Below are 11676 nucleotides of genomic sequence, written 5' to 3'. Positions count from 1 at the left end.
CTCCTATTGGCTGCGACAGCGTGACGTCTGCGAGGCACCGGGCCCGCCTCGTGAATATGCAACGAACCTCCTCGCCCCCGATTAAACAGAGGCCGGTTGGCTGCGGCATCTGACGTCATGCCCGCGGTGCCTCATAAGGTCGAGCGAAGGGGCTGAGGGGAGCTCCGTGAGGCGGCGGCGCCGCGCATGGGACGCGTTTGTCCCGGGCACTGTCCCGGGTGTTCCCGAACTCTCTGGACACAACGCTGTTCCCTGTGCTCTGGGATGACCCTGCCTGAAGAGGGGCGTGGGACCAGATGCCCCCCTGTGTTCCCTTCCAACCTGTTATACCCGCTCGGGCTGGGAAGGTGACAACCAGCAAGTGTAGAAAATGTGGGGGAAAGAGTATGAAAAACAGCCCCAGTGCCCTCAGCACCCCAGAACAGCAGCATTAGTAAGGTGCGTGGTGGCCTTAGTTTTTTGTTTCCTCTTATTCCCGAATTCTGGGTCATCCCCTCAGCTACTGAAGCAATCCCATCTCCCCAAAGAGGCACCAAAACGCTGCTCCTTGGGTGTTTCTGAAGGGAATATCCTGGCTCATGGAGTGGCTTACATCTTGGTTTTCCTCAAAAACTAATGGATAAGTGATGCGTATATAACTTAGAATAAAGTTACAAGGTGCTTATATAGCTTGAATTATAGGATATCAATATAGCGTAAATAATGATTTTTTAATGTGTCTATATAACCTGATACCAATATAATCTAAATAATGACTTTTTATATATCTGTATAACCGGATACCTATATAACCTGAATCATAGTTCTTTATACAATGTAATGGCTCATATATGGTGAACTAGTTGCTTAATACTGAATAGACAAAAAAAGAATATGAAACTCGCCAGGTGGATAGCTTTAGAGATACAGAAATATAGTACTAATGAAAAATTGGCAAGTGCAAAGCCAGTTAGCCACAAAATAAAGAATTTAGGCTGGTTAAGACCAGACACACCGTAACTGTGCATGCTCAAAGCTGAAAAATTCTGAATGCAAAGAAGACCCTGGAAGCCTTCATCAAAGACCCCCAACAAACCCCAAACTGGAAAGACACAAGTGTAGTGCAAAAGAACTGCCTAATAACCATGAGATCATACAATGTAAATTAGTTCTGGTGCATATGTGATGATGTTATAGTGACACAGGACTCCCCTAAAGAGATACAGAGGGTTAAAGTCCCCCAAAAAAGGGGTTGGAGTCCTTGAAAGAAGTACAAAGGGGTTAGAGTCCCTGAATGAATTCTGATGACTTTTCCTATTGGTTTTGGTCTTGGAATTTTGAGTTTGATTGTTGTATGTGGTTTTGCCTATTTAGTATAAAACTAGTGTTTCTTTTCTGTGTGTGTGCTAACAACTGTTACTGCCTGCAGTGTGTCTGCCAAAAGTTTTCACTGTGTATGTTGGTGCCTTTAGAGCTGTTACTGTTTGAGTGTTTGCCAGAAATGTTTACAGTTTGTTTTGCTAACAGTTTTAATCCACGTCCCACCCTGCTCCAACACCCTGTTTCATTCCTCCCGTTTATAGGACCCCAATTCCTTGTTTCATGTGTGGAATACCGTGTTGGTTCAGTGTCCTGTGGTTGTGGGACTCTTGGGGGCATATTGAGTGTTTTCATTGTAAAAGAAAATAGGAAAGTCTGCCACATCTCCAATATCCACTGTGTTGTGCATGGGGGGCTGAGAGCTGACCAAAGTAAGATTTGTGTTCTTGCTATAAAGTACAGTCATGTACAATTGAGGTTACATTGAAATGAGTAATTCCAGCAGTAAGGAAATAGTCATAAAGAGCCCTTTAGAGTGTGTTTTGGCCCATTGGAGGGAGCTAGAGCCATTTCAGGAAGTAACCTAAAGAAAAGTGATTTATTAAAATATTATAACCAATGATGCCCTCTTTATCAATTGGACAAGGGAAAAAATAGCCTGTGAATGGTACTTTAAATAAAAATAAAATGTACTAAGACTTGTATGAATAAGATCTTCATGTTCATTTTCTTTAGTCTTTGTAATACTTCCAGAGCTTCTAGAAGAGTGAGTGAATGTAGACTATTCACAAAACTGTGACCACTAACTTCATGTTCTCCGCTTTGCATCTTTTTTATTTCTAGGAACTCAACTCTTACAATCTGAGAAATTGTCAGAGACTATGCCATATTTTCTTTAAATTTCACAAGGTAATGTTTTGTGTAATTGCACTTGGTGTGGGTTTTCCTGAGGATGTGTAACATTCTCTTGTGTTTCTTTCTGATGGAATAAGATGGAGTAATCATGCACTGCACAGGGAGCAGGGTGGGAGTGGAGAAGGAATATTCCCCCTGGAAGGCACAGTTTTCCAGGGCTTAACGTCTATTCTGTCTCAGAGCCAGAATTAGTACCAACACAAATTGTCTGTGCCTGAAGAACTATCATAGGTTGTAAATTCCAGGGGATGGAGTGTTGGGAATGCATCAAAAACTGGAATGGGTAAAGGTAGGGGCAGCTCAGATGAGACCTTGTTACACAAAGCAAGGTGAAGCCCGAGGGCTTGGCAGCAGCAAAATGTAGTGGGCTGTTACTCCAAGAGGGGAAAAAACAGTGAAGTGCTCTCACAAGGAACTCAGGCTAACATTAGACTTTAAATTACAACTTCTGTGCTTTGGAAAAGGACTAGTGGGAGATTGAGGCTTCCTTTTTTTCATATTATTTTCTGTTCCATGGAAGGCATTTTTAAAAGCAATTTGATTTAACATTTGTAAGTGGATGTAGTACAGCTTGTTAAACAGCCAGCAGTAATCTCCTGATATGTCTGGCTTAGAAATGAGGCTTGAGCTCATGCTTATTGATGACACTGAGAAATCAAGCTGCTTCATTATTGCTAATGAAGGTGGGAAGGTTAAATTTAGATCTAGAGTAAGCCTCTGGGAAGAAACTGGATGGGTTTCTTTGGTACATGTTATATGAGGTCTATATAAGGTTTTTTTGTGTGGGGGGAGTGGATTTTGGGGTTTTCACTCCCTTTTAAATACAATTTTGCTGATATTTTATCTAGTTTGTTTCCATAAACTGTTCAAAACAGGGGAGATGGTGGTTTGGTCCTCACATACTGCTCTTTTTCTCTCTGCTAGTATGTTCACAGAACTTTTCAATGAAGGGAAAAGAATTTTAGACATGGAAATCCCAAAATCTTAAGATTGTCCTATAAATAACTTGCCTTCTGACTTGTGTGACTCAGACTCCTGTGATAAATACCACCAGAATGAATGGCGAATTTGGGATTTTTGTTGTCATGAGTTGAACATATTTTATGTTGCGAATCTGGAATCATAGCAAGATATTACAAGGAATATTTTAGCTCATAAAGTGTGCTGATTCTGAAAGTGAACAAAATGAGTGTGTTTGTACTGCCCCTTTGAAATGGTAGAAGTGAATTTGTGCAATGGTTTAAAGTGCAAGACATCTGCTCTATGCTAGAAAAAGCTGACCACTCTGAGAGATTTTAAAAATGCCTTGATTTTATCAATGCATTTCTACTGATCTGTTTACTATTATATTTTTAACCGTTTCACAAATAAGGAAGCAGAATGAGACAAGACAGATGTTTAATCAAAACCACTGGACAGATGAGTGGCAGATTTAGAAATAACCTTTTGACCAACAAAGCCAGAAGGGAGGGTGTGATAAACAATTTTGTGTAGGCCTTCTTTTGCTTGAGAATGGAGCAGCCTCTGTTCCTTGAGGACATAAAAACCTTTGTAATACACATTTGTAAACACATATTTGGAAGGCTATTGCTCAGTTGCTCTGTTTATCTAAAATCTGTACCTTAAGTAATATTCAGAAAATAAAGGAGGACAGGAAAAAAGGATAATAAGTAGGGAAAGAAGAAAAGAGGAGCAGCTGATCTGTAAAAAAGGGATGGGGATATCAGTACCATGTAAATGAGGACTTGGAGAGTGGTGTATGGATTTTACAGTCAGGAACATGCAGGTACTCACTAGAGTAAGTTGGCCCTCATGACAGCTGTGGTCAGCACTTTGCATGACAGGCTGTCAGTTTTTACAGCTGATTTATTCAGAGAATCAAGTGTACAGAAAAGTGATTGAGATTATCTGCCAAATGGATGCCTTATCGTATCAAGGAACACTTAAAAGATTTGTTTTGTTTAGACTGGGTGAATAAAGGCTAAGCAAGACATGATTTCTGCTGAAAAAAAAAATCTGTCAGAGCAATAAACTACAGAAACCAAATCAGTAAAATACTACATAAGCTAAAGGTCACCATTAGCAGAGTCACCAGGAGTCATGAATAAATTGAGGTAGAGAAGAAAAAGTGAGAGTCTGTGATGTAATTTTCTACAGCATCTGGAGGGTGGAATGAAAGTTTTCTAGTATTGTATGCACCCTATGCCCAGTTGAGTCTCAAATTGTGGCAGGATGGGTGGGTTACCTTGTCAAGGCATCTCTCTTTTGAAAGGTGTGAATCCAAGATGCAGTTCTGTTTTAGCCCATCACCACAGCAAGGGCTTCTGTCCTTAGCTTATTTTGAGAGAGCTGTGTAAACAACGTCCCATAGCTCAAGAGATAAATTTCCTGATGTGAAAAACTTCAAATATTTGAGAAATTTACTCACTTCTAAATGAAACCGAACTTCTTCCTTTTATTTTTTAATCAAAAGGCAGAGGGAAGTGTGACTCATTTAGAAAAGGTGAATGTGTGACTGCACAGGTTTTACGAATATGGAGTGGGCAAATCCAGGGAGCTTAGCAGTAGTGTGCTTACTGCCTGCACCTGGCTGGTGTGTTTCTGGAGAGGCTGGGTGTCAGTGCAGAGGGATCACAGCAGCACAGATTGCTCTCTGGGCTCTGCTGGCCTTTAGTGTTTCATGTGAGCAGCCTGCTTTGGACAACTGAGCAAACCCAACAAACATCTACCTAGATGTGCATGGAGGCTGTGGAAGTGCTTTCAGGCAGTTGCCTAGGGAGTGAGTTGCCTTGCTGCTCTCCCTTGATAAATATGGTTTAATAATTAATGTCCTTCTAGAGGAGATGTTACTTCTCTAGCTTGTCTAAGCCTGGACAAGGAATTTGCTGACCTAGGTGTACATTAGAGACATAAGCCTCATTATTGCTAATGAACCAGTTAAAGAAATATTGCCAGGAGTTTGTTTTTTGCAAGAGATAATTCAGTGGAAGTTTTGGTGTGTAGCTGCACAGTATAGTTGGTTTCCTGGATATTATGCATATGACACAAAGCTCAGTTAGAGCCTCAATTCTGAAGTGTAGAAATCATAACTAGAAGGAAAACTGTTACATCAGCTGCTACTACAAAGGCAGAATGTTGAGTATTATCAACAGGTTGTTTATCCTAATGGGGCAAGTATTATTTCAGATTTTATTTTCATTGTATGAAGTTACAGTGTTTCCTGTAGGCTATGGAAATATCTTATGTTCCAGATTCTTCTGACAGTCTCATTTACTTCCAGAAATGGTGGGGGAACAAAGTTTATTTGGGTTTGTTTTTTTTAAAAGGGGTCAGATTGTAATTGATTTTCTGCCCCTGAACAGCCTGTGGAACTGATTCCTTTGCCTAGAAAAAGCACTTGAAGGAATGGAAAGAACCTGCTTACAGTGTAAGCAATGCCAGTTTAAAAGATGTTTAACAAAACCAGAAGGAACACTTATAAGTTGCTCTCTTTTATTCAAGACTTTGTGGAATGCTTTACTTTCAAGGATCCTTATAAGGATTCACTTGACCTTTAAAACAAATTAACAGGATTATGATGAGCAAGTAATGATTCTGGGACAGGGCATCAGGTCAAGCAGGTGAAATCCCCTGGATTTCTGGGGATATACCACCATCTCAGATATAAAGCCCTGGTAACTCTTGATTTGTCAGTGCTGTTATTTCCTCTCCTGTGAAGCACAAGCTCACTTATTTTTAAAGTGTTCTCTAATCAAACACAATGAGTTATCTTTCCCTAGTTTTTTGAAAATACTCTACAAAATCTACTGTGCATTTTTGGTGAGTTTTAGACACAAAGAACCTCAAGTAGTTTCATTCATAACATGCTGAATATGTCAGCCTTGATGAAATCACATCTTGGATGACATTGATCTTATCAGCCATGTGGAAAGAGCAGTGTTTTTTGTGATGTGTAATGAGTGAGGTTTGATGGTGGTGGCTTTGACAAACTAATATTTCAAATTTTGACTGGATTTGGAGTTAGGTTGTTGTCACTGTGGTGGGAAGAACTATATTTAATTTTTTCCTATGACATGAAGTGATGAGGAATTTCAATCTATTATATTTTCATGATAAAACATATTTATTCCCATAAATGAAATAGAAGTTCTGCATAACCCAGTGTCAATGGTGACCTAGATTTCATGCCCCCTATTTGTAATCATACTATGAAATTTTGTCTCTCTTTTTAAAAAGGATCTTTTCAATTTCTATCTCTCAAAATACAAGAATTTCTGGCTAAGAATACACTCTTTATTCTTCCAGTTATATTTGAATCTTATCTTGATTTTAGTTTGCCATGTGTTCACAAAGCCAAGCCTGTGTGAGATTATGCAATACACATGTGCTTCAAGTGTCTCCAGACAGAATTCAATGTTCCCAAATCTAGCTGTGCAGTACACTACTGACTTTGTTTTCTGTCTTCTACAAGTCCTGAGTTCAGATTAGTGTAAGTTTGATTCCTTGCTTGTCACTACATTTTATCCAGAATGGAGCACAATGTTGAAATTCTGAGATATTTGACCATACTTTTGCATGAAGTAGAGTCTGAGGGGAGCTTTGCTGTGTAACTTGAGGCTTATGTCTGTCTTCTCTTAGAGCAGGTGTTGTAATATTTTTTAAGAATACTACCAGTTACTCTAAAACAAGCTCTCTTTCCTAACCACCATCTGTCATTGCAGAGGGAGGAAGGAAGGGACATCCCCACTGGAATCAAGGTGAAGTAGGAGTAGGAGCCCAGCTCCTACTGCTCATTCCCACTGTCCTTCAGAGTCCTTTATTGATTTGTTGGTGTTAAGAATAAGAATACTCAAATAATGAAAGTCATCATTCTGGATGTTGAAATAATCCTCAGAAATGGATATGGACAATTCTAATATCTAGGGGAGGATGGAAGAGGGAAGCATTACAACTTCATTCAAGGAATTGTCAAGTTTATATGTAGACCCTGCATCTCTGGGGTGGTGGTAGAGATACTGATAGAGGGCTTCTGAGATAAATGTTGGTAACAAAATGACAGGTTTTTATTTTAACAATATGTAGAGATCTCTTTGAATGACTTTAACCTCTGGTCTTTTTTTTTTTTTTTTTTTTTTAATAGAACAAGCACTGAATGACAGTACTGGGGTTGTCTTCTTAAAAATCTGAATTTGTAACATTTGGAGGAAAAATTACTTGCTGTTCTGCAACAATTAATTCCAGAAAAGTAACCTAATGGTGAGTTGGATCTAAGGGTATTATCTCTGCTGCTTCCTTCTGGTAAATATAAACTTAAATTAAGAATGTATTATTTACAGGTCTTGACAAGTACCAACGATTTATCACAATAAGAACACTGCCTTCCTGTTTTTTACAAAAACACTGAAATAAGGCCTCTAGGTTATAATTCAACTCCCCTACAATTATCAGGCTGACACTTTATAAAAAAGCTATTGAAGGAACCCTCATTAAGAGTGTGTTCAAACCACCTTTGAAATATAGGAGTGAAAAGGACTTCAACATACATTGGTGAGCAGTACAAGAAAAAGGGTCCATGCTTTTTACAGGGACCCCTCTTTCCATATTGTGCAAGAAAATTACTGAAACAGTTGCAGTGATACATTTAAATTACTGGGAGGGTGAGGTGGGAATCCTGAGATCTGAACAAATGCTCATGATACAAGTGAGACTTTTAATGTCTTAAATTACATTTGCTGTGAACAGATGGGATTTTTGTTTTCTAATTCTCTGGGTTGCCTTTAGGAATTCCATCCTAGACAAAGTCCAAGATACAATTTTTTTTTCTCAGTCACTTAGTCATAGAAAAGACTGAAGGTGTGAGGATATATGGAAAATTGTTCTCTTTTACATTTCTTGCTTGTAGTTATTAGTGATATTTTCTAACTGGAGGATCTGTAATTAAAATCAGATGACAAATATATCCTGGAATTTTTATGCATGAAAAACTTGCCAGCACTGCCAGCTGCTGGTGCCATTTCAGAAACATAGAGGATTTTTTGCTTGTTATATCTCAGTGGGTTGTTGTGGAAGTTTATTTTCAATCTCAGCCTAATTCTGTGAAAAAATAGATAGAATGCTTAGAAATATAGCTCCACAATTTTCTCACTTTTGTCCATGCTTTAGAAGAAAGAATATTACAGCTGGAGTTGGATGTTGCTCATATATTTTTAAACAGTACTGGTGTGTAATGCTGGAAGGGAGCATATACCATGATGTTAATGATATGCAATTACGTAGCAGTCTGTAAAACCCCCAAAATTATTTGGTGATGAGACAGGGTTGTGTTCCACCAGGTCAGATGAATATATCCATTATTTTGACTACAGTTTCCAAGGAATTCATTAGCTGTAATTTGGCATTGTAGTCTCTATAGAGGCTCACCTTAATTGGCTTTAATGATGAAGTGACTTCTCTCACTGCACTGGAGGTGATGCACTGGGGTGTGGGTGTGAAGGAAATATTTCAGCTGGAATAAAACTGAGCATCCCCAAACTGTGTGACATCTCCACTCCTCTGTGTGGAATCTAATTCACACAGAATGTAATCAGCTGCACTTCAGTGTTGGCTAATCTTCAACTGCAATCAATAAATCAACCTGGGCAGGGAGAGAGCAGGTGAATCAAACATGTACTGTGGTGTTTGCTTTTGTAGCCTTTTTGAGAGGTCAGATAATGGAGACATCAATTAAAAGCAGGATAAACAGCAGGGTTCTTCCAATGCAATAGTGTTTCCCTTTCTTAAATGGGAGTGTGAATTTAGCTTTAAAGGAAGCAGCCAAATCATTTGTTGTGTTTATAAACAATATAATTCAGACATTGCTGGTGAAAACTTCAGTGCTCAAACTTCTTTCATAGAACAGAGAGTGTAGATTTTGAGTGAATATATCACCTTCCAAACCTTCTTTAGAGAAAACAGTGGTTTGTTTTTTTTCAGCCTCATTAATTTTCCAGTAATTTTTTTTCAGTTATTTTAGCATGACTTCAACACTCGAAAGCTCACTGTGATGCACATGTGTGTGGAGGAAATACTTCCATTTGAATAAAACTGAACAAACTTCAATGTGTCACTTCCAGGCTCCAGTGGGACCTAAGTGTGCTATTTCCTAAGTGTCTTTGCCAACAATGATCTTTTCTATGGTGGGTGAGACTACAATATTTATCCATTGACCTTTACTATTAATATCCTCTTTTCCTTCACTGTTTTGTAATCTAAAAGACTTGATAAATACCATGGTTTTATCTCTGTTTTTGTTGTGTGGATATTTTGGCTCCCAGTCATGTTTCATAGGCCCCGAGCAATGATGTCTGCAGCAGGCAGAGGTGCCATTGCTGAGATTGTTGTTTGACAGAAAAAGAAAATGCTGAATCAGAACATCTGTTGAGAAGTGCTTTGGCAGGGGGTTTGTCCTCAGAACTGGGAAGTAGGTTGTTCTGACTCCAAGAGCTGGTGGTCTTGGGCTTGCAGAGAAGAGAAGTACCTCTTTATGGGTTGTGTTCTGCCCAACAACAGATGCGTTCATCTGGCTGTAGTTCAGAGGATTTACAGGAGCCTTATTAGAAAAATAAGCCAGAAGGCAACAGACTCTGGTAGTTGATGGTGATTTCTTACATTGCACTGGATACTGCACAATAATTTTGCAAGAAGGCAGAGCCAGCTGTGAGATGGATGGAGCCACATATGTTTCCTCACCCAAGAGAGAAGTTTGTGTACAGAATTGCAGTCAGGAATAAGGCTGAGTGAAAGATTTTGAAGGTTATTCACACAGAGATGTCTGGATTTGTAGATAAATTCACTTGGATTGGTTGTTTTTGTGTTAGCTTTCTGACTATAAAAGTTTTATTGCATTGAGGTCTATAAAGCAGTAAATAGTGAAGAAGTACTTGAAGATTGTTCCATTCTGAACTCAAGAACCTTGCATGATTTGTATTTTGTGGTCTCTTTCCCAAACTTGAAATGGTTATACCACTTGAAATGTCTTCCCATTTCCTCAATGGCACCTTGCCTCTACAGCACCCAGAAAACCTTAGTGTGAAGAGAGATGCCATGTTTTTCTTTCCTGTGCTGCAGCACTGAAAAACTATACAAGATGAGGTTAGAGCTTCTACCATGCTGAGCTTCTGCAGGGAACAGACACCAGCCAGGCTCCTGCTTGCTTGCTGTAGCATCAGGTGGAGGGAACTGGACACAAGTGATCTGCAGCACTTTGAATGCTTCTCTAGAACTGTTTGACAGAACTAAGTGATCAAACTTAATAGGGCTAAGTGGAGAAACTAGCTCTTTGCTTTGGAGCTCACTGTCCTTCTGTGAGAGTGCAGACAGTGGCAGCAGCACAGCAATGACAGCAGTGTGAGCTGCTCCTGCAGAGCCTGGCTTCTCACTTCTCACAGCTTCCATGTGTGCACTATCACCCCACACGTGAGATAGCTCTTCTGATTTTAAGTCCACATCCCAGAACTGAAAGAAGCCCTGAAGGTTTTCAAATCACCTTCAGACTGTCTGTTTGCTCATCTTCTCTTACTGAGAGGTGGTCAGAAAACAGGGCCAAAATTGCCTTTTTACTACTCTGGTTTACTATCCTGGTAGTGTTTCATTGTGGGCATCAGGGAATGCCTCTAGAGACAAATACTGTTTCTCACTAGAAGTGCTCCAGACAAGCAGGTTGGAATCATAGTGCTGATGATATCCAATATTTAAGGTGAACTTCAGAAGGAAGTGAGTGGTAACCTTTGGAATGATTTAATTATCACCCAAAAATGCATTTGGCATTTGTATATGAAATACACAACTGGCAAAGTATGTGAAATGCTTACATGCCATAGGTCAGTTCAGCTGAGCCATCTACAAGACTAATTCTGCTGGGCAAGACTTTTCTGGTATTGCTGAAAGCTTCTTGCTTCTACAGGAACCACAGTGCAGGATATTAAAAAGCTACAGATGTTTTAAGAAAGACTGTGGTGGCTGCCATAATAATTTCCTATAACAACAAAAACCCCAACAACAAACAAACAAAACCAAAAACAAATGAAGCAACAAACAAACAAACACCCCCCTCCCCCCAACAAAACAAAACAAAAAATAAAGAAAAGAGAGACAGAGAATGTGACAACGAGGTTTTGGTGCAGGGATTTTAACCAAAACTTCCAGTTTTCCATATAGAAGGGTAAAGTTACTAAATGTTATAAGAGAGGAAAAGAGTAGGACAACTTTTTGGAGGTTCTAAATTTACAGAGAATTCAGGGTGAAGTGGGACAACAAGGATCTGACCTGACATATTGCTTATCTTCTTTTCTTGGCATTTACTTTCAGATAAAACCAGCTGGTTTCAGAAAAGTGGTACAGTGCTAAGTACTTCCATGACCTGGAACTGGAGCTGTTGTAATTGACAGCAGTTCCCTTTCTTGTATTTATCCTAATAAACAAAGT

The 11676-nt window shown here is 39.4% G+C and overlaps 1 long non-coding RNA gene across 1 annotated transcript; it reads left to right on the top strand.

The window, feature by feature from the left end:
- The first annotated feature begins 181 nt into the window (after window positions 1-181).
- LOC121341181 lies at window positions 182-9297 on the top strand. The gene is made up of 4 exons (XR_005953391.1): window positions 182-438; window positions 2143-2208; window positions 7355-7470; window positions 9218-9297. It is a non-coding gene; the product is annotated as an uncharacterized LOC121341181 (long non-coding RNA).
- The last annotated feature ends 2379 nt before the right edge of the window (window positions 9298-11676 follow it).

This window comes from Onychostruthus taczanowskii, unplaced genomic scaffold (assembly GCF_017590055.1).
Source record: "Onychostruthus taczanowskii isolate IOZ18803 unplaced genomic scaffold, ASM1759005v1 scaffold45, whole genome shotgun sequence".
NCBI lineage: Eukaryota > Metazoa > Chordata > Aves > Passeriformes > Passeridae > Onychostruthus > Onychostruthus taczanowskii.
This window is presented reverse-complemented; position numbering and strand designations above follow the sequence as displayed.